The sequence below is a fragment of the Lynx canadensis genome, chromosome B1, assembly GCF_007474595.2.
Source record: "Lynx canadensis isolate LIC74 chromosome B1, mLynCan4.pri.v2, whole genome shotgun sequence".
NCBI lineage: Eukaryota > Metazoa > Chordata > Mammalia > Carnivora > Felidae > Lynx > Lynx canadensis.
The window spans coordinates 163954538-163977892 of NC_044306.2; the positions used below are offsets into that span (position 1 = coordinate 163954538).

General features: G+C 40.5%; 1 long non-coding RNA gene and 1 pseudogene across 4 annotated transcripts; both read left to right on the plus strand.

Moving 5' to 3' along the window:
• Positions 1–2286: 2286 nt before the first annotated feature.
• LOC115513077 lies at positions 2287–5453 on the plus strand (annotated as a pseudogene).
• A 12073-nt stretch (positions 5454–17526) lies between these two features.
• Positions 17527–22315, plus strand: LOC115512640. Of its 4 annotated transcripts, XR_003968441.1 has the most exons (6): positions 17527–17619; positions 17754–17842; positions 18050–18131; positions 19781–19915; positions 20536–20666; positions 21345–22315. It is a non-coding gene; the product is annotated as an uncharacterized LOC115512640 (long non-coding RNA). The 4 variants fall into 4 exon arrangements; XR_003968443.1 differs by lacking the exon at positions 17754–17842 and having other exon boundaries at positions 17527–17691; XR_003968440.1 differs by lacking the exon at positions 17527–17619 and having other exon boundaries at positions 17702–17842.
• The last annotated feature ends 1040 nt before the right edge of the window (positions 22316–23355 follow it).

Consider the following 23355-nt stretch of genomic DNA (forward strand, 5'->3'; position numbering starts at 1 on the left):
CTGTGTCTCCCTCTCTCTCTGCCCCTCCCCCGTTCATGCTCTGTCTCTCTCTGTCCCAAAAATAAATAAACGTTGAAAAAAAAAATTTTTTTAATAAAAAATAAAAAAATAAAAAAATAAATAAAGATTACATTATTCCTAAAAACAAGAGCAAGGTGCACAACAGGGTATCTGGTGCACTGCCGTTCATAAAGCAGAGGAAATAAAGTATACGTGTGTATATATGTAGATTTACTCAGTTTTGCAAATAGACCACTCAGAAAGGATAAGTCAGAAGCTAATGAAGGTGATTACATATAAGAGGCATGGGCAGTGAGAGTCTCACCCCCTTCTTTAAAAGTTGAATATAAACAAACTGATGAACATTTTAGCAAATTGACAACTTTTTCATAGAAAATAATTCTTACAAGTTATGCAACATAAACCCAGTAATTCTGGGTACATCTTAGAAGTGGGTTTATTGCTCATAGTAGTGTTGGCAAAAGATTGAAGAAACAGCCTAGTCCAGTGGGACAGAGCGTAATAACAGTTCCTTCCCTGTGTGTGTTAAGCAAAATGTGGCTGAACTCTTGGCATTGAAACGAGAGAAGCCGCTGGAAGATGAGCATGCAGGGCTCAGCATCCGGTGTGGTGTGTGGATCATAAGGCAGATGACGGATGCGGGGTGCTGTGTTAGAGGGGCACAAGTGTTAAGCCGTCAAGGGAAGATATGAGGAAAAGAAATCTAGATTCATAGTCACCTCAATTTTCTTCTGTAAAATGGAATTAAACAGTAAGGGTGGGTAGGGCCAGTACTGCTTACTTCCCTTTTTTGGCCATAAAAATGAGTCTGTTACTAATTTCATAATAGAAGGTTGATAGCCACTGGCCCTTGGATTCAGTGTTCATAGTCAGTGTTTAAGAGGTTTAAGACAAAGCTAGAGTATTTGTTTGCTTGTGTGCCTGCTGTCTGCTCCCTGCCAGAATGTAAGCTTCACAAAGACAGGTGTATTTGTGGAATCACGTGAAAGAATGCGTGCAAAGCCCTCACAGTTGACCACGGGCATTGCTTAACTAAATGTAAGATTGAGTTCACCTGTAGCCAATATGAGTCTCTGGCAGATTTGAACTTTTGCATTGACTTTTGTCAGGTGTAAATTTGAAAACTTTTGAATAAAGTTGATTATAAAAGTTGGAGTTCTTGTTCTGGCTTGCTTTGTTCCCTTCAAGTAGTCAGGTACATCCGAAACCTCATACGTACATACAAACGTATTTATTAAACGCGTATTCCACAATGCCAATGACTAAGTGAAAGGAGAGTGCGGTCATTGGCATGATAGAAAATGTCTGTTGGAAAGATAGTCTTATCAAATAGCATGAATGGTTCTGAAATATGTTAAGCCCCACATTATTGGGTTAGAAGATAGGCTTTCCTGCTTCCATATTTAAAGTTTGTAGGGGATGGACAGTCCTAGAAAATAGTTTCAAGTTTACTAATGATGGACCCAAAGACATTTTTGATATGTGAAACTTACAGGGAAAATATCCATTATTCAGCCGAACACAATACATTGGTTGGGAAAAGAGTTCATTATTTATTAGCCAACTCAGAAGGCTCACCAGATGTTTTAGCAATTCACTGAATTATTTATCAACATTTACTGAGACTCAAAGATGCCACAAATCAAGAGCCATTGTAATCAATTCTTTTAGTATTAACACTAATCCTCCAAATGATTGTTACAGTGGTGAATGATTTCAATGTCTTAAATCTACAAATAGGACTAAGGTGGCTCTCCAAAAGACCTTGTTCTTAAGTGTTTTGTTTGCAAATTGATAGCATTTTAGAAGTTTTGGTAGCCTGAATTGAAAACCTCAAAATCGAAGTATTGTGCAAATGCCCTGTTTCTTTTTAAAGTTGAACTGTCAAAATTGTAGCATTAACAGTAGATCATGCCACTGCAATTATCATTGTGGCCTTTACGTGGTGGTTTTCTACTTCTCTGTTTATTAATTGAAATTCTACTGCAAGTAAGATTTATTTCAGTCATTTTTATCACTATGGACTCTTGGATATATACATTGTTCTTTGGTTGTAATGCAGCGCTGTCATTTTTACTATTGCTCAAATTGTCCCAGCTATGTCCTCTGAGAGCTCTTTCAAGTTGGCTCCCACATCCTTTTGACATACTCCCGTCCTTTGTTTTGTTTTATGTTTCACACTTCCTTCCTGGAGCATCAAGATGCTCCAGCCTCACCTTATGGTTTTCCTGCCCAGCCTCAGGACCCATCATATTCCAAGGAACCATGGTTCCTTTTCCTGATAATGTTATTGAGAAACCAAAAGCAGGGTACAAGGTATGCTCATTGCCACTGCTATTAGGGTGCCCACCCTTGATGGACATAGCTAGAAAATCTGTGTCCATGAATCCATGTATATGCGTTGGTACCTATATTTCTATGCCTAGACATAGTAAAATAAATTAGTTCATACTGATTTCTTCAACTCCTCTGTGATGTGGAGAACAAAGGCAAAAGAAATACAGAAAAAATTAAACTTCCTTATAACTTGCAGCCCATTGACAAGTACTTGGGACAGGCAGAGTGACCTTCCTCAAGGGGCTAAACCGCCTCGATGTTAATACTTTGCTAGAGGAAAAAGGCAACTTTAGCTTGACATTAGCCCAACCTCCAGGATCATGTAAAAAAAAATCCCTTTAGAAACTTCCTTTAACTCTACCCACCCCACCAAGATATATGTTAGCAATCGTCCTCCATGTACATGTATATGTATATGGCCCACTGATACACATCTGAAGGGTCTCATGACTAAGGTTTTGCTACAGTAATAAATTACCTTTTCCCAACAACACCCAGCCCCTCAAGGTCCTGGAAACCTTGCTTCCAAATTCCTTAGAGACTTATGCGATCCCTAACCCCCTCCTGACTTAAAAGTGTGTAATCAGCCACTCCTCACATCCCCAGTGCAGCTCTTTCTGCCCACAGGTCCTGTCCCCTTTAGGAAGACCAACTTTTTGCACCAAAGATGTCTCAAGAATTCTTTCTTGACCACTCACTCCTGAACCCCAGCTTTTCACATCAGTCTATTTTTTTTTCCGGTAACAATGAACTATTTTATCATATATGAACAGGTATACACACACACGTACATATATATATCATAAATGAATAGGTATATAGATAACCTCTTTAAAAGTTGATCCATCATTGGGATCTAGATAATCTGAGTACAAAATGAAAGTGATCAAGAAAACCACTTAAATTACTTAAAGGAAATGAAGTCAGTTCCTCACTCAATTCTGTGTTATACAGATGGAAGACTGGGGAACAAATACTTTTTATTGTGATGATTACATTGTGACTTTATAGAAGATAGAGTATTTAAATGTAGCAGTCTTAACCAGCACTCCTGCAAAGGAATATTTCAGGAGGAACAGTTGCATTATTACCTTGCAACAATTTTGTAGAATGTAACTTGCAAACCAAGAGATCTGCAAAAATCAAAGATTAAGAGGATGTCCATTGAGCATTAAAAAAAATTATAGCACAAAGTAATAACAACTGTGGGAAAACATGTATAATAAAAATAATTGTTGGGGCGCCTGGGTGGTTCAGTCAGTTGGGCGGCCGACCACAGCTCAGGTAATGATCTTGCAGTCTGAGTTTGAGCCCCGCGTCAGGCTCTGTCCTGAGTGCTCAGAGCCTGGAGCCTGCTCCCGATTCTGTGTCTCCCTCTCTCTCTGCCCCTTCCCTGCTTGCTCTCTGTCTCTCTCTCCCTCAAAAATAATAAACAATGAAAAAATTAAAAAAAAATTGTTAAGGAAAATGTGGATTTTCTCAATTTTCCAAAATTTCCAAATTTTTCCAAATATTATTATATTTTCAAAATAATCTATTTTTGAAGGAGATCCTTGTGGTGACATAATTCCGTGTCTTGCTTGTGACGGTGGTTACATGAATCTACACATGACAAAACACACAAAACCATGGAACACTGTCATGCATATACCAATGTTAATTTTCTTTTTTCTAAATTTTTTTTAATATTTATTTTTAAGAGAGTGAGCATGCAAGCCACAAGGCAGAGAGAGGCATGCAAGGCATGCAAGCGGAGAGGCAGAGAGAAAGGGAGACACAGAACCTGAGGCAGGCTCCAGGCTCTGAGCTGTCAGCACAGAGTCTGACTTGGGGCTCCAACACACGAGCTGTGAGATCATGACCTGAGCAGAAGTCAGACACTCAACAGACTGAGCCACCCAGGAGCCCCCCAATGTTAATTTCCTGGTTTTGATATTATAGTTTTGCTACTGGGGGAATGTGGGGGAATATTTTTGCAACTTTCTGTGAATCTATAATTCAGAGTAAAAAGGTGGGCTTTTTTTTTTTTTCAGAGTAAACGTTTGAACGAGAATTTTAAAACGATCCTTTTGTCGTTTCGTAATCCTGTATGTTTTCTTCATCAAGTTCAGCAATTTCCTAATTATCTGCTTATTTACTCATCCATTCATTCAACAAACGGTAGTTGAGTATGTGCTAGCCATTGTTTTAGGTCCAGAACACACGGCAGTGAACAAAACAGAATTAAGGCTCACATTCGATCAAGAGAAGAAAAACAAACAAACAAATCACACTTCAAAAAAGTAAAAATAAAAACAGAGTGATGTGATTATGAGTAGTTGGCAGGCTACCTTATACCCAGCAGAGCAATTAAGTGAAATCTGCGACAAGCTAGTCTTTCAGTTATATCGGGATCTTTGCATACCTTTGCTGGGGATTCAGTTTCCTTACTATAAGATGGGAATGATAATAAAAATAAAATCCAGCTTCTCGCCGAATGCCGCCAGCACAGCGTTTCATGGAGATTGGCCAGGGTGGCCCACGTCTCCCTCGGGCCTCACGCTGGGAAGCTGTTCATGATCGTAGATGGTATTGACCAGAACAGGGCTTTGGCTGATGGACCTTTGTGTCAGGTGAGGAGACAGGCTGTGCCTTTCAAGTGCATGCCGCTCACTGACTGTGTCGTCAAGTTCCCTCACAGTGCCTGCCAGAAGTATGTCTGACAAGCCTGGCAGAAGGCAGATACCAAACAGGGGCAGCCATGAGATGGGCCAAGAAAGTTGAAACCAGAGAAAGGAAAGCCAAGATGACAGATTCTGATCATTACAAAGTCATGAAGGCAAAGAAAATGAGGAACAGAATAACCAAGCTGGAAGTTAGGAAGCTACAAAAAGCAACTCTCCTGAAAGCTTCTCCCCAAAAAAGCAGTTGCTGCTAAGGGTGCGGCTTCAGCAGCTGCTGCAAGGGTGCCAGCAAAAAAGATGGCTGCTGTGGGCAAGAAGCTTCCAGCCTAGAATGTTCCTGTCCTGAACACTGCAGGCCAGAAGGCAGTGCCTCCAAAGGCTCTGAAGGGTCAGAAAGCACCTGTTCCGAAGGCATCTGGCAAGAAAGCATAAAAGCGTAAGAGGCTATTATAAATAAGTAATAATAAACGCTCTTTTTGACAAATAATAAACTATCTCACTGGGTTTTTGTGAGATAGTATGAGCTTTGCACACAAAGTGTCAGAAAATGCCTGACATATAGAAGAATAATTTATAAATGTTAGTTTCATTATTACTTTAAGCTGGGGTCTCAGATAAGGTTTTGTGGAGAAAGAAAAATTTAAGCTGAGGTCCAAAGGACAAAAAGGATCCAGCCTTATGGAGATGGGGGCCAGGAAGAGTATTCCAGGCAGAGGAAACAGCTGGTATAAAGATTCAAGTGGGACAGTTCAGCCACTGAAACTAGGTAGGAGAAGGTAGAGTGGTCATGTGTCGTGTCAGCCTGACTAGGGGTTGTGACTTTTATTTAAGTGCTTCAGAAAAGCAATGATCCTTTAAAAAGGATCGCTCAGGGGGCACCTGGGTGGCCCAGTCAGTTGAGCACCCAACTTCAGCTCAGGTCATGATCTCAGGGTTTGTGAGTTCGAGCCCCGCATCAGGCTCTCTGCTGTCGGCACAGAGCCGGCTTTGGATCCTCTGTCTCCCTCTCTCTCTCCGCCTCTCCCCCACTGGTGCATGCACTCTGTCTCAAAAATAAATAGACATTTAAAAAGTAACAAAATAAAAAAAAAAATTATAAGGATCACCCAGCCTGTCTTGCCGAGAAAGGAGGCAGCAGAGACACCAGCTGGAGGAAGGGTTATTTCAGAGGCCGAGGTAAGAGATTCTATAGCCAGGATTGTAGAAGTGGAGATAAAGAGAACTGAGGGAGTAACTTTGTGTCAAACTTGATTTTCAAACCTCCCGTTCTGCTATTGTGCTTTTCTTTTTCCATTTTATAGATATTTAAAGTTGTAATAGATATTCAGATATTCCAGCCCTTTCTGTTGAGTTCTTCAAAGCAGAGAGAAATGGACTTTTCTTCCACAGATGTGTTTCAAAAATTGCCTACTAAGAAGTCTCCATAAATTTAAGCTTTTATATTTAATTTCTTACCTATAGGCTATTTGTTTTCAAATTTTGAATCAGTTATCAAAATATATTCACTAGTTTTCCTTACCTTTGTGATTTTGAAAAATCTTATACAACCAGGTTTTCTGTTTCTCTCTTAAATTGGAGCTGTGATGGGGCACCTGGGTGGCTCAGTCCATTAAGCGTCCGACTTCAGCTCAGGTCATGATCTCGTGGTCCATGGGTTCGAGCCCAGCGTCGGGCTCTGTGTTGAGCGCTCAGAGCCTTGAACCTGCTTCGGATTCTGGGTCTCCTTCTCTCTCTGCCCCTCCTCCATTTGCTCTCTCTCTCTCAAAAGTAAATAAACATTAAAAATAATATTACAAAAATAAATAAGTAAATAAATAAATAAATAAATAAACTTTAAAAAAGTTTAAATTGGAGCTGCATCTCTTTCTGGATTCTTTTTCACTGAAGCAGACTTCTGCTATACCACTGCTATTCTGAAAGGGCTCCATAATAGGTAGTAAAAGCTGATAATAGCCCTCCGCTCCTCTGGGCATTCTTTTATATTCTAATCCATGTGAATTAAAAAATAAATTTTCGGGGCGCCTGGGTGGCTCAGTCGGTTAAGCGGCCGACTTCGGCTCAGGTCATGATCTCGCGGTCCGTGAGTTCGAGCCCCACATCAGGCTCTGTGCTGACAGCTCACAGCCTGGAACCTGTTTCGGATTCTGTGTCTCCCTCTCTCTGACCCTCCCCCATTCATGCTCTGTCTCTCTCCATCTCAAAAATAAATAAACGTTAAAAAAAATAATAAAATAAATAAATAAATTTTTAAAAAAATAAAAAATAAAAAAATAAATTTTCTCTTTATATTTAGCATTCTCTATATATTCAATTGGGCTTGCAGGAAAATAAAAATTGCATAATTTATACACATTATGCAGTGATAAATTCAAGAGGGAAAACAGACATAAAAATATTTAGCATCAAGTTTCAGAACCTATTTCTTACATACCTGGTCATCCGATGTTTATTTATTTTCTGTCTCCCTCCATCCTTTATTCCTGTAAACTCACTCTATTTAAGAATATGCTGTGCGGAGCACCTGGCGGCTCAGCTGGTTAAGCATCGGACTTGATCTCCACTCAGGTCATGATCTCATGGCTCATGGGAACAATTCTGCCTCCCTCAAGCTCTGTGCTGACAGAACGCTGCCTGCTTGGGATTCTCCCTCTCCCTTTCTCTCTGCCCCTCCCCTGCTTGTGCTCCTGTTCAGGCTCTCGCTGTCTCTCAAAAAAATAAAAAATAAAAAAAAAATAAAAAATAAAAAAATAAAAAATAAAAAAAATAAATTACAGGTCTCCATCTATTCAATTCCTTTTTCAAAAGACTCCCAGTAATAAAGTTAAAAGCTAACACTGAAAGGATACTTAGTATGTAGCAGGGACTGTTTTAAGCACTCTACATTTTCAACTTGTAATTTTCCCAGCTCTGTGAGGGAGGCACTATTGTTATCTCAATGTTACAGATAGATAAACTAAATCACAGAGAGGTTAAGTAAATTCCCAGTTTCTACAGCCACTAAGGGTGGCAGCCTGGTTTACAGGCCAATCTCTGAGGCACTCCCCAATATGGTTTATAACTACACGAATATATACTACATCTTTTGTTGTTTGAAGTATTTTATATTTTTGTGACTGTTATAGATTAGATCTCTTATTGGTCTCTTACTGGTCATACAAGGATCCTATTGACTTTTATCTTTTTTTTATTGCCATTTACCTATTTTTATATCTCCAGGATATTTTCCAGCTGATTCCTTTGGATTTTCTAGGAATATCACCTACATCACATATGAATAATGGTGCTTTTCTCTTTTCATGTTTCATTATATTAACACGGAATTTCCAAAGCAATATTGAATCATTGTGTCAGTGGGAATACACCTTGAGTCCTGAAGTTAAAGAGGATGTGTCTAGGGTTTCATTATTGGATCAAATTGCGTAAGTGTTTTTAAAACATATTTGAATATATTCATCTTGTCTCCGATAGGAGCAAACATTCCTTTAATAATGATAGGTAGATCTGAGATTTCCCTCCCATTCAGACTTAAATTATATTGTTAATTAATGAATTAATTAATTATTAATTGAAAGTAGGCTCCACGCCCAACGTGGGGGTTGAACTCATAACCCTGAGATCAAGAGTTGCGTGCTCTACTGACTGAGCCAGCCAGGCGCCCTTCACACTTAAATTACAAAGTGAAATGCTTTGGCTTAGCAGATCTTGAAAATACAAAAATGAAGTTAATTCAGCTAAATTGGATTTGAAGGTCTAGGAAAGCCTAAGTATGATTTAGAGATTATAGGGAAGGGAAACGAGCTTGAGGTGAAGCTATGTTTACCAATATACTGTTCAGGGCACTGGTTCTCAAGCTTGGCTGCACATTAGAATCAACTGGTAAGATTTACACAAGATACTGATTCCTGGGTCCCATTTCCAGGCAATCTGATATCAGTCTGGAGTGCAGTATGGGCATTGGGAATTTTGTTTTTTAATTTTTTTTTTTTTACATTTATTCATTTTTGAGAGACAGAGAGAGACAGAGCACAAGCAGGGGAGGGGCAGAGAGAGAGGGAGACACAGAATCCGAAGCGGGCTTCAGGCTCCGAGCTGTCCGCACAGAGCCCGACGCGGGGCTCAAACTCACAAACTGCGAGATCATGACCTGAGCCGAAGTCGGATGCACAACCGACTGAGAATGGGGAATTTTTTAAAACATCCCAGGTGCTTCTAATGGGTGGCCAAGTTTATAACCACGAATTTAGGGGAGACTTTAAACCTGTTTCTCCCACTGTGCAATTTCTGGTTATTGGGGTTTTGTAGGCTCCTACTAAAACACACCAGTGTGTACAGCAATTTTCATAGCAGTGTTATTCACAATAGTGAGAAGATGGAAACAACCCAGTGTCCACTGATGGATGTGAATGGATGAAGGAAATGTGGTGTGTACATCCTGCGGGAGATTATTCAACATTAAAAAGGAATAAAAGTCTGCTAGATACTACCGCATGTATGGACCCGGAAGACATCATGCTGAGTGAAATAAGTCAGAGGACAAGTACCGTAGGATTCCACTTGTATGAAGTTCCTAGAATAGATTCATAGAGATGGAAAGTAGAACAGAGATTACCAGGGGCTGGGAGGAGAGTGGATGGGGAGTTATTCTTTAACGGGTTCAGAGTTTCAGCTGGGGAAGATGAAAAATTTCTGGGAGCAGATAGTAATGATGGTTGGACAACATTGTGAAAGTTCCTAATGCCACTGAATGATACGCTGAAAATGGTAAAAAGTGGTAAAATTTTGTGTTATGTATATTTTCCAACAATGAAATAATTCAAGCAAAAAGAGTTGCCAGTGGTGGGATATAAGCCACCTTTTCCAGCTAGGTTTAGACTGTTAATGTTAAGGAGTATAATTCAAGGTGGTTTAGTAATTGGCTTAATAGAGTTTGTCTGGTGGTACTTCCCCCCCCCCCCCCCCACCCTCCACGCACACCATTTTCAAAGAAGTTTGCCCCTTACTTTTTTAACAGTTGGCTGTCATAAAACCTTCCCATGCGCGCAGACAGGTGGAGGCATGATGCTGAAACCGGCAGCACAGCACTGGGTGGCCTATCGTGTGGGACCTTTTGAAGCAAAGATCAGAGGCTCCCGCCTGGACTGCACATGGACCAAACAAAACCGAGACATCAAAATCACCATTTTTATTAAGTGAGACGTTTATCAAGAGGGGTATCATTTGTATCTGACTTGATAATGCTTTTAGTGTTCCAAAGAGAAAGATGAATTGAATGGAAGCATCTCTGATTGCTGTCAATTTTCATGAGGTAAACGAGGCCATTTAGAAATGGCCTCAACTGAAGGAAACGGATCACAATATCAGAGACAGGCTTTGATTGACAGTAGTTATGATGTGCTTCAACAGAAGATACGTGAGCTTTCTTGGCTTGGTTTTCCTATGCAAAAGAATCGCATCCCAAACCCATGTTGGATACAAGTAGCAAATCACTAATATTTAGAATTTCTAAATTTTGAAAGATGCAGTGTCTAGATCTATCATAGATACTTCCTCACCAAGCAGAGGATTCTAGAACTGCACTGTCCAGCAGCGTGCGCCTGAAATGTGGCTAGTGCCACTGTGTGTATGAATTTCCTACAACTGCTGTAAGAAAATACCACACACGCAAGCGCTTAAAACAATGCATGTTTATTGTCTTACAGTTTGAAATCAGTTTCACGGGCTAACACTAAGCTGTCTGCAGGGCACACGTCTTTTGTTGGCTCTAGGGAAAAACCCATTTCGTTGCCTTTTCCAGCTTCCAAAGCTTCCTTCCCTGCAGTGCTTCCTCCATCTTCAAAGCCAGCAGCATAGCCTCAGCTGGAGCGCTATTTTCTTGTTTGGCTGTCCAGTCGCTCTGTGTCTCCTTCTTATAAAGACACCTGTAATTACATTTAGGGTCCACTCAGATCAGCCAGGATCATTTCTCCATCTCAAGATTTTTAGTTTAGCCACATCTGCAAAGTCCCTTTTACCACACAAAGTTCACAGGTTCTGGAGATTAGGAGGTGGATATGTTTGGAAGCCATTATTCAACCTACCATATTGAGAAACTGCACTTTGAATGGAATGAAATTTGATTTTATTGGCCACGTGGATAGTGGCTACCATATTGGACAGTACATTTCCAAACTCACAATAAGTTCTATAGACCCCACTGCTTTACAAGTCATCTGAAAGCCAATATCAGTTATAAAATAAATAAGTCACAGAGATGAAAAGTACAGCATAGGGAATATAGTCAATAATATTGTGATAATGTGTGGTGACAGATGGTACATACACTTGCCACGGTGAGCACCGTAGAATGTATAGAATTGTTGAACCACTATGTTGTGCACCCCAAACTAATACAACATTGTATGTCAACTATACTTAAATAATTAAAAAAAAAAAATGTTTCAAGCTACTCATGACTAAAATGGAAAAAAAAAAAAAAAGGGCCAATCCCAGATGCTTCATTTCATAGCCATCTTGAGTTTATTGTTGGTCTGCTCTTCAAAAAAAAAAAAAAAAATCTACATAAGTTTGTTTTTTAGAGATTTGGAACACATCATCCCATCGATAGAATGAGGAAAACTCTTAGTGATCCTTCACCATTGAACAAAATTTAATGAGTATTTATGATGGGCCAGGCACCGAACTCCAAAAGTAGTTCACAGTCTACAACATAACGGATCTACATTGTGATAACAGGAAGCACTGGGAGCATGAGATCAGAAACTGACCCCAGGGAGGTCCAGGAAGGAATTCCGGAGGATGTGAAACCTAAGTAAAGAGATGGCCAAGCCAAGAAGGATAAGAAAGAACACAGGCAGAGAGAAAGGGGTGAGAAAGCTACTACGAGGAGAGGAGGAAGCACGCACAGAGGAAAGAGGTTAAGAGGGGGATCTGGGAGGACAGTAGTGCTATATGACTGAATGTGTGGGGTCAGAAGGGGCAAGGCAGGAGAGAAGGAGGGGGCCAAACCTTGATGGGCCTGGTAGGTCATGATAAGGAGTTTGGACTTTATCCTGAATGTCAATTAGTATTGGCTTTAATGCAGATAAGACACAGCCAGTATGTGCCTAAAACAAGGCAGATGATTATAGACACCGAGGCTGGTGGGGATTGTGCTCCCTAAAGCGCCTCGGGGGCTCAGATTCCTTCCACCTCATTTCTTTGCCATCCCTAGTGTATTTATTTGTTAGGGCTGTCATAAAAAAGTACCACAAACTGGGTGGCTTAAACAACAGAAATTTCTTGTCTCACAGTTCTGGTGGCCAGACACCCAGGATGAAGGGGCTGACAGGGTCAGTTTCTTCCGAGGACTATAAGGACGAATCTGTTCTAGGCCTCTCCCACAGCTTCCGGTGGATCCGGTGGCGTTCCTTGGTTTGTAGAGGCACCTCTGCCTTCATCTTCGTGTTCATATAGTGTTCTCCCTGTGTGTGTATGTCTCTGTGTCCAAATTTCCCTTTTATATAAGTACACCAGTCATATTAGATTAGGATGATACTTCAGTACGACCTCATCTTAACCAATTTACATCTGCAATGACCCTGTAAGATCACATTCCAAATAAGGTCACTTTCTAAGATACTGGAGGTTGGGACTTCAACATATAAATATGGGGAGCAGGGGATGGACAGAATTCAACCCATAACACCTAGGATGTGGTCCTTATCCTTATGGTCCAAGATAGCACTAGAGACCCAGCCACTACGTTCAGAGGCAGAATCTCCTTTAAGGGCCCATCCTTGCGGGTCCTTTTTCCACATTGACTCAGAGGTTTGCTCTGGAGGTGCTAACAGATTCTGGTTCTGAGCGATCATTGGAGTGTTGTACTCCTAAAGAGGGCACTGACCATTTGTTAGCAGTGCCTCTTCCTCAGACGTAGGGTCAGAGAATAGCTTGGCTGCAGAATGAAGACAGGGAGAGGAAATGTTACTTCTCAGATCATTCTAGAAGGAGTTCAGGAAGAAGAAGAGATTTCAGGACACATTCACAAGACCAAGTTGCTGGGCAATGTGGCTCATTTCCCACAGGTTGACTACATGTACATCCCCCTGCCTTTTGTAATGTCTGTTCTCCTGTGGGTTGTGGTTATCATGTTTGTCTCCTTTACAAGACAAGGTGTTCCTTGAGAGGAAACAAATCTCCTTTGAAGTCTGAAGGGTCTCACAGAGGTGGGAGAGAGGTTAGGGATTCAAAGCTTAAATCTCAGCTCTAGCACCTACTGGCTGCAGAAATTTGACCTCCCAAAACCTTAGCTTTATCGCCTGAAAAATGAGGTAACAGTATTTACCTTATAGTATTGTTATGATCATTAAAAATAACAAATGCAAGTGTGAGAGCTCTCATAGATGCTCAGTGGTAACTATTATCTATTATTCATCGTAGTGTCTCTCCAGGGCCTCTCTCAGGGCACCTCGCAGAGTAGGTGCTCCATAAATACTCGTTGCCCCAGTGGAAATGTAGACTGCCAGTAAAGCCCTGTGCTATACTCAAGTCTGGAAATTGAAGACAAATTAAAATAACCATCACAGGAGGCACCTGGGTGGCTCAGTCAGTTCAGGGTCCAACTCTTGATTTCAGCTCAGGTCATGATCTCATGGGTCGTGAGTTCGAGCCCTGCATTGAACTGTCAGCACAGAGCCTGCTTGGGATTCTCTCTCTCTCTCTCTCTCTCTCTGTCCCTCCCCTGCTCACACACACATTCTCTCTCTCTCTCTCTCTCTCTCTCTCTCTCTCTCTCTCTCTCAATAAATAAATAAACATTAAAAAAATAAAATAAAATAGCCATCACAGTACTATAAAACAAAAGACATTAAAAAAGAAAGTTTTCAAATTTAAGCATTGTAGGGAGAAATAAATACATCTACTGTAAAAAGTAACACCTGAAGTACATAATAAGTACATGTGCATCATTTTATGTCACAAGACTGGTGGAATAAACAGGACAAAATGGTTTGAGGAATTCCTTACACACAGGAGCCGGATCTGACTCAGCCTTCTGATGGCAGGTGTAAGGGCAAACTCTCTCAAACACAGCTGTGACGGCCCAGAAAAGACCTCCAAAAGAGAATTAAGTGTGACCTTGGACCAGAACAGATAGTAAACTACATGTAATGGTACTACAGCAGGCATCTTTTCATATGATTTGGGGCTACATATTTTATGGTGTCTCATCATAGGAAATGTCTCCCAAAGCATATTTTCATCGCTGAAAGTGCAAGGTCAAAAGAGCTGGGTGTCTTACCTACATGTGGGAAGATGTGTTTTGAATTTCTCAAATGCGATTATACACAGATATTTTTGAAGAGCAGTTCAGCAATAAACTCAAAATCGCCTGTCTGATACGAAGGATCTGGTATTGGGCTCTAGATGTCTTCCAAAGCAGTACTATCAACAGGACCTCCCATGGGGATGGAAGTGTTCTGTATCTGTGCTGTCCAATTTGGTGGTCACTAGCCTCATGGCTATTTAGATCAAATTTAATTAAATCGAAATTTCAGTTCAGTGATGTACTATAAAGGGTCATTATACAGCAAATAGTAATGAAGACTGGGTGGTCTTGATGCAAAGATAGACAAAGCAAATGGATCAAACACAATAGCAGTGCAAAATAGGTCTACACATGGCTACCTGATTTATGACACTGCAAGTGGGGAAAATGATCTTTTTTTTTTTTTAATTTTTTTTAACGTTTATTTATTTTTGAGACAGAGAGAGACAGAGCATGAACGGGGGAGGGGCAGAGAGAGAGGGAGACACAGAATCCGAAGCAGGCTCCAGGCTCTGAGCGGTCAGCCCAGAGCCCGACGCGGGGCTTGAACTCACGGACCGCGAGATCATGACCTGAGCCGAAGTCCGACGCCCAGCCGACTGAGCCACCCAGGCGCCCCGAAAATGATCTTTTAAATTAACACGTTGGATTAATTGGATATCCACATGGAAGAAAAAGCATCTGGATCTACTTCTAAATCCCACCACTTACAACAGTCAATTCCAAATAGTTTACTGTTCTTAATGGGCAAATTAAAATAGTAAAATTTTTAGAAGAAAACACAGGAGAAATCTTAATGACCTGGAGTAAGCAAAGACTTCTTAACATCAGAAACAGTCAACATAGAAATCAACAAACTGGAAGATTACAATGAAGAACTTGTTTATTTCTCAAAAGACTTCATTTACTAAAAGAATGAAAAGAAACCCAGAATTGAAGAAGAGATTTGCAACACATATACCTGACAAAGGATGCATACAAGAAAACCGCTTACATATCAACAGACTGTGGTATATGTGCCCAGTGGAATACCACTCAGCAATTAAATAGATTACTGACGTATGCAACAACATGGACTGAGAAATACAGTATGCTGAGTGAAAGCAGGCTTACACAGGAGTACACACTGTTCAATTCCAGGATTATGAAATTTTGAAACACATAAAGCTATATAGTGGAGAATAAATCAGGATGGAAGTTGTGCCCAGGAAAGTGGAAATGAAGATTGACTGGGAGGAGGCATAGAACTCAAGACTCACTTGCTCAAAACTCAGCAAATATACAATAAAGATTTGTGAATTTAATTTCACCTAAGTGATATACAGGCTAAAGTATTTAGAGGACATGTATTGGTATTTGCAATTTACTTTGAAATGCAACAACATTCAGATGGATAAAGGATAGAAATGTAATAAAGCATGTTTCATAAAAAATGTAATAAAGCATATTCATAGAATCTATATGGCAGATTTATGTATGTTCACTGTAAAATTCTTTAAACTTTGCTAAGTATTTGAAATTTTTTGTAAGCAAACGTTAGGAAAAATACAAATAAAAAAGACACTCAGCTGACAAAAATGAGTAAAATTTTAACAGACACTTCATAAAATTATAAACAACTAATAAACATATGTAAAGGTGCTCAACCTCCTTAATCATCAGGGAGATGCACATTAAACTCGCATGAGACATGATTATCATCCACCAAAATTGCCAAAATGAAAAAAGATGAAAAATACCAAGTGTTGATGAGAATGTGGAAAAGATGGAACTGTCATATTTTGCTGATAGGAATGTAATTGGTGTACTTTGGAAAAGTTTAAAAATATCTAAATTTGAACACGGCACAACCTATGGCCCAACATTTCCATTTCTAGGTATATATCCAAGAGTAATGCATTCATCATGTTCATCAAAAGATTTCTATTACAATGTCCATAGCAGCAATATTTTTAATAGCGCCAAAATATACACTATTCCAATGTCTATCAACAATTGATTGGGCAAATTGTGGGGTATTCATACAGTGAAATGCAATACAGCATCCTCATGAACAAACTATAAATGTAGTTAACGTATGGATGAACCTGATGAACATAAAAGTGAGTTAAAGAAACTAGACATAAAAGATTACATGCTGTAATGGACCCCTTTGTATAATGTACAAACACAAGGATGCTACTCTACTGACCACTTGAACAATTCTAAGGATAGTGGATAACTCTGAGCAGGGAAGGAAGTGGTTAGTGATTAGAAACACTTCTGGGATGCTGGTTACGTTGTTTCTTGAGCTGGCTGCTAGTGTGATCTACTTGTGAAATTTTAGCAGGCTGCACATTTATGACTTGTGTACTTACCATAGATATGTCATATTTTGATAAAAAGCAGCTTCTGCCAGAACCTGTGGACAACACAGGGCCACAGAAGGATTGACATTTGAGAGACCTGAGAAGGATTTGAGACATGATTAGATTTGCATTAGAAAGTTTAATCCTCGGCTTTGTAGAGGATAGCAAGGAGAGGAGCTAAGGGGCTGTTTGTAGAAGTAATCCAGGCAAGCAATTATGAAGGCGTGAATTAAAGTAGGGCAATAGGGCTGACAAGGACAGTAATAGCACCTACTTCACTGGGGCTCTTCTGATGAGTTAATGGGAAGGCACAATGGGTTTAATTATTGTTCCAAATCAAACAAACAAATCAATGCTCCTTGCATACCATGCAGAGCAAGATATAAGGTATTCGGATTAGAAAGCTTTAAGGGAAACATCTTAATTAGTCCATGCAACCTTGCCTTCTTTCAAGCACAGGTAAAATCACCTCCCTGCCTAAGACCGGATAGTGTGGAATACAGAGTAAATGGCCGAGGTAAGGAATACCACGGAACATGTCAGAACCTGAGCGTGGCCTGTTCCTATGGTGCCCCAGGTAAAGGGTTAGGACCATTCGGGCGCCTGAGCTCCAGCACCTGGAACCCACCGCTACTGTAGGCGTTTCCCCTCCTCCCTACCCACTCAGCTCAGAGGTGGGGCCATTGAAGGGGGCGGGCATTCCGGTCGAGGGGTGGAGTTGGGGCCAGAAAAGATGCCAATGGAACGCGAGCTTTCCCATGGTTAGCCAATTGAACGCGCTCTGGGACCGCCCCCATCCGCTGATTGGCACGACGAACCTCCCAGTAGTCTTGTGTCTCGCGAGAGTCTCGGTTTTCGGCGGTGCTTTGTCAATTGGTCTGGCTCCTCCGACCCTTGGAGCCTTTTGCCGGGTCGAGGCTGAGTGGGGGGCTGTCTGGTGTCGTGGGTACGGCCAGGGACCTTGACGAGGCGCAGGCTGGGAGCTGCGTCTCCTCCCACCCTGGAGCCCGAGGCCCAGGTGAGGCGCGGCCCGGGCATTGGGTTCTCGGGCTGGACCTTTACCTGCCTTCCCCTCCGCAGGAGCGGAGATGGGCTGGCAGAGACGCTCTGCTGCCACTTGGCAGAAGGACCCCGTGATAGGAAAGCGAGACCCGATTAAGCCTTGCCAGGTACTGACTCACTCCACCTATGTGGAAGGGTGTGCAACCTTGAAAAGAACATTTGGATTAAAAATAGTGGGTGAACTTGTGGTTCTAATGCTAACGCCCTTTTTAATTCATGGAGTACAGTACAGTATACTATGTTTCTAGGGTTTAACCGCCTTACTTAAGTGTCCCAGCCAGTTTTTAACACGTGCTTTTTCTGCTAATTTACAGAGTTCAAGTGGAGTCACACTTACATTTTGAACTTCATTTCTAATGCAGACACTTAAAACAGCTCTATTCACCTCCCAAAAAGGTAATGCGGATTCCTCCAGTAAAGGAGCATATCAGTATTTATTGAATTCTTGTGCTTGTCAAAAACCACAACATTATCTGTGTTTTCACTGAAGGAAAAGCACTGCCAAAAAGCGGGGGGCCTGGAGAGATGGGGAGGCAAAGGAGGATTGGGAAGCAAATACTTAACCCTGTACATACCGGGATTTTCATCCACCGGTGTGAAAGTTTGTAGAAAATAAGTGTTGGTGAGGATATGGAGGAACTGGAACCCTTGTGCATTGCTTGTGGGCATGCAAAATGGTGTAGTTGCTTTGAAAAAGTTTGATGATTTCTCAGAAAATGAAACACAGAGTTACCATATGATCCACTGAAAGCAGACACTCAGTTACTGGTACATCCATGTTCACAGTAACATTGTTTCCAATAGCCAAAGCATAGAAACAACCCAAGTAAATGTAGAAAGGAATGGATAAACAAAATGTGGTATGTACATGCAATGGAGTATTTAGTCAACCTTAAGGAGTCAGTAATACCTGCTACAACATAGGAGAATCTTGAAAACATGTTAAGTGAAATAAGCCAGACACAAAGACAAATACTGTATGATTCCACCGATATGAGGAACTTAGTCAAGTTCATAGAGACAAAAAGTGAAACAGAGTTTACCAGGGTCCAGGGAGAGGAGAGAATGGGGAGTTACTATTTAATAGGTACAGAATTTGTTTGGGATGATGGAAACGTCCTGGAAATGTGATGGTTGTACAACATTATGAATGTAAGTAACGCCTCTGAATTACACACTTAAAAATGGTGTATGGACTGTATATTTCACCATACACACACACAGAACTCATCAAATACAATCTATATTTGCAACCAATCATTGGATAACTTTAATTCCAGCATTTGGGTTGTACAAACATAATTTGTGAAAACCTTTTCAAGTTTTGATTTGAGAACTAAATGAGAGAAATTCATGTTCAGAGCTTACAAGATGCTGTTTTTCAGTGTATGTGTGTTTGTTTTAAATTCTGAATACACTAGATAGTATGTGCAGGATGAATATAGGTAACGATGTTTAAATGTTAGAATTCCTAAACACTCAACTACATACATTGTATTATACACACTGGAGACAACCAAATCTATTCTCGTTATGTAGTTGGAAATAAACTATTTTGATATCTTACATTTGACCTATCAATCAACATCATTAGAAAAACCATAATTTCAGGGCACCTGGGTGGCTCAGTTGGTTAAGTGTCTGACTCTTGGTTTCAGCTCAGGTCATGATCCCATGGTCATGAGATCAAGCCCCACATCAGGCCCTGGGCTGAGTGTGGAGCCTGCTTAAGATCCTCTCTTTCCCTCTGCCCTTCTTCCCTGCTCACACTCAAAATAAATAAACTTAAAAAAATAAAGTGTTAAAAACAAACAAAAAAGCCCCACAATTTCAAACTGGCTCTTTCTAAACATACAGCCAAGACAAATGGCATCTTCCATACTGTTATTCGGATGGATTTTACCTTAGGGGTTTTTTTGGGAGGTGGGGAGGCTAAATGCTCCCTGCGCATAGTTCATATATTTCAAATACCATTTTCTTAGCCATTCGACAAGTAAGAAAATGCTGATTTATTTTCTCCCCTTTTGTATATGGGAAAATACAAGGTGTTCAAGCTGAGATGGTATGTATACGATGCCGAAACCTTCATCAACTCCTCCAAAGCTTGTTTGCACTCTTCTGTTTGGACTGTTTTTCCATGTGTGGCTTGTGAAATCACAGGAGGAGTGACTGTTGCCCAGGTACGTGTTTAGCTGGCACAGCAGTGCTTTCCAGGTTGCCCACTAACCTTGTGAGTACATGTGAATAGAATTATTCTTTTTTCCACCATCAAAATGAGTGACCGTTATTTAGAGCAACGAATTCATGTTAAGTTTTGTGTAAAGTTAAATAAATCTGCAAGTGAGACACTTGAGATGTTAAAAGTAGTTTATGGTGAAGAAGTAATGTCGAGAGCAAGAGTTTTTGACTGGCACAAAAGGTTTAAAGAAGGCAGAGATGATATCCATGGTGATGTGAAAAGTGGCTGTCCAGTTATCCACAGAACACAGGAAAACATTGAGAAGGTCAGAAATCGGGTTGGCTCAGATAGCTGAAAAGTGAAATGTAGACTAAGAAACAAACTCATGCTGAAAGAAAACTTGCACATGAGGAAAGTTTCTAGGAGGATTATATCTCATTCTGTTGTGGTTCAGGACCCTGCTGAGGCCAAACGATAACAGAGCTGCACATGAACCTGACACTTGGGTATATATTCAGGGCACAATCCTACATACAGTTTAGTTTCACTGGTCTTGGAGTAACTTGTATCTGAATCTCAAGTGAGCTGAGCTTTTTCAAACGTGTTCCGTTGGCTTTGTAGGTACATGATTTGAGCAGAGTCAAACCTGTGGAGTTGAGTGTGACAAAGGAGAGAGCGTGGAGCCTAGAGGTTTATTGGGAACCTGGCCCTCTGTTACCGCAGTACCTAAATTTCTACCTTGTCTTTTCAGGGTGAGCTCATTTGAATAATCAGTAGGTTACCTACAGTCTGGGCAGTTAAACTTTCAACAGGGAGCTGGACATCAGTGTTACTCTGTATGGAAATACTTCATGTTATTTTTTTAATGTTTATTTATTTTTGAGGGAGAGAGTGTGAGCGGGACAAAGAGACAATGGGGGGACAGAGGATGCAAAGCGGGCTCTGCACTGACAGCAGTGAGCCCGACGCGGGACTTGAATTCACGAACCATGAGATCATAATCTTAGTTGAAGTCGGATGCTCAACCACCTGAGCCTCCCAGGTGCCCCTTTGTGGTACTATTTCAACAACGATAAGAAAAGAATGGCCATCTTTAGGCAGAAATATTCAGACTTGTAATAATGGAATTTTTGTGGTGGGAGATTGAGGTCAGATGTTGGAAACTGGAATTCAAATCTGTCAGCAAGAATGAAACAGAAGAGGCTGTAGGAATAGTGGGCAGTTTTAGTAAAAATATACTCTTCCCTTCCACTCCCCCCACCCCCAAATCAGGACCTGATTTTGGTCAAAAGCCCACAAAACTTTCTATTCTTTATGTAATCTAAATTTTAGTTTCAAATGGATTCTTATATATAAACTGTTTGGGTCTGGAATTTGGCATGAAGGGGAGACAAATAGAGTTCAATTTTGTTCCTAACTTCTTTCACCAGGAGAACGAGATTCCATGCTTCGAGTTTTGAAAGGCATGACTGCAATTAGCAACGTGTGAATAACAACATACACAATCTCTTCATCAACAACAAGGAACTGCATTCTGACCTTCACATTGTCTACGTGTGCTACTGAGTGTGGGGTCATATCCTAAGCTTCAGCTCTAATAAGCATTCATCACAGGGAAGGTACGATCTTGGATATTCAGTTGGCCACAAATAGCTTTAAGTACATTTATGGTCAAGTCAAATGGTAGCTTTGCTGACACATTAATAGAAAAGCATTGGTAATTCATGTCAGAATGAGATACAAAATAATAGGTGAAAAATGATTTCACATAAAAGAAATTTTGATAAACCTAGAAAACAATTTCAGTTATTTTTGTCCATTAACATTAGCATTTTAAAGAGCTACTTGAATCACATGTTCCTTCCCATAAGAAGAGATTTTGAGTACAACAGGATGAATTTCTCATTGAGAAACTTGTTTTTGCCCCAGTTTCCTTTCTAGTCTCCAGTAGGACACGGTCATCATTCAGTATTGGTATTGTAGCAACTTAGATGTACCAAATGGCAACATATAGGACTTAAGTCAGAGCCCCATGGCAGTGACTCTGAAAAGACTAGTTTTATTAGTTATACTATTAAGGGTTTTTTGTTGCTGTTTTAAAAGACTCCCAGAAATCCAAATTTACATTTTGTGGAACATGAGCCAAAACTACTTGAGGTTGTTATGGAAAAATGGTCTCATTTTAATGGTCTATATTACCTCTGGGACCCTGCTGGTCAAAGCTGTGTGGCCCACAAGGCAAAAATTAGAATGATCTTTTTCATATTGTCTTAATTTTTTATTACTGACTTTGTTACAGCTTGATCTTTGGAGGTGCTTTGTACTGTGTAAATGAAATTTACTGAAAATGTACATAAGTAACTGACGTCCCAATAAACCATAAATTGATTTTTTTATATTAGTGTTGATCATCGGTGTTGTTTTATGAGGCATTTGCTAATCCTCCATACTTTAGCCACCTGCTCATGTCTCTAATGGTTTTAATCTAAATAAAGTTTAACTTCATTGCCATACCTCAAATTTTTAAAAAATCGACTAATGGATAGATAAGATCTAACCCCCCTGACCCGCAGACCCATAACCCGTAATAAAAACACAGCATAGGAGGCAATGTGGTGAGGTTCCAGCTCCAGCTACACTTGTGATCTGAAGCTTTCAGTCTAAAGTATTAGTTACCAGAGGCTAGCTACTGCAAGCAATTACAAGCTCAGTGGCTTAGAACAACAGAAGTTTATTCTGTCAGTTTTTGAGCCCCAGAAATCAAGTATATGCTCTGTGGAGGAGGGGGTCAGTTCCTTGAGTCTCCCAGTTTCTGGCGGCTGCCAGCCTTACCTAGCCTGAAGTTGTATCTACATCATCTTCAAGGCCAAAATCAGATCTTTTTAAAAAAATTTTTTTTAAATATTTATTTTTTGAGAGAGAGTGAGCAGGGAAGGGGCAGAGAGAGGGAGACACAGAATCCGAAGCAGGCTCCAGGCTCTGAGCTGTCAGCACAGAGCCGAGGTGGGGCTTAAACCCACAAACCTTGAGATCATGACCTGAGCCAGTCAGTTGCTTAACCAACTGAGCCACCCAGGCGTCCCTTATCTCTTTCTACTTGTCTTCACACAGCCTCCTCCTTTTGAGCATGGAATCTTCTGCCTCCCTCTTACAAAGGCCATTTGTGATTAGATTTAGGGCTCACAGATGATCTAGGATAATCTTCCCATCTCCAGATTCCTAATCTAATCACATCTGCAAATCACCTTTTCCAAATACAGTAACATTTACAGGTTTGAGATTAGGACTCGATTATCTTTGGGAGTCATTCTTCAGTCCACTATCCCATAGATTTTTCTCTTCTGTAAAACACCCTATAACCTCTAGAACAGTACTGCCAATGAAACTTTCTGTAGTGATGGGTATATTCTGTATCTGTTGTACAGTAGCTTCTAGCCACTT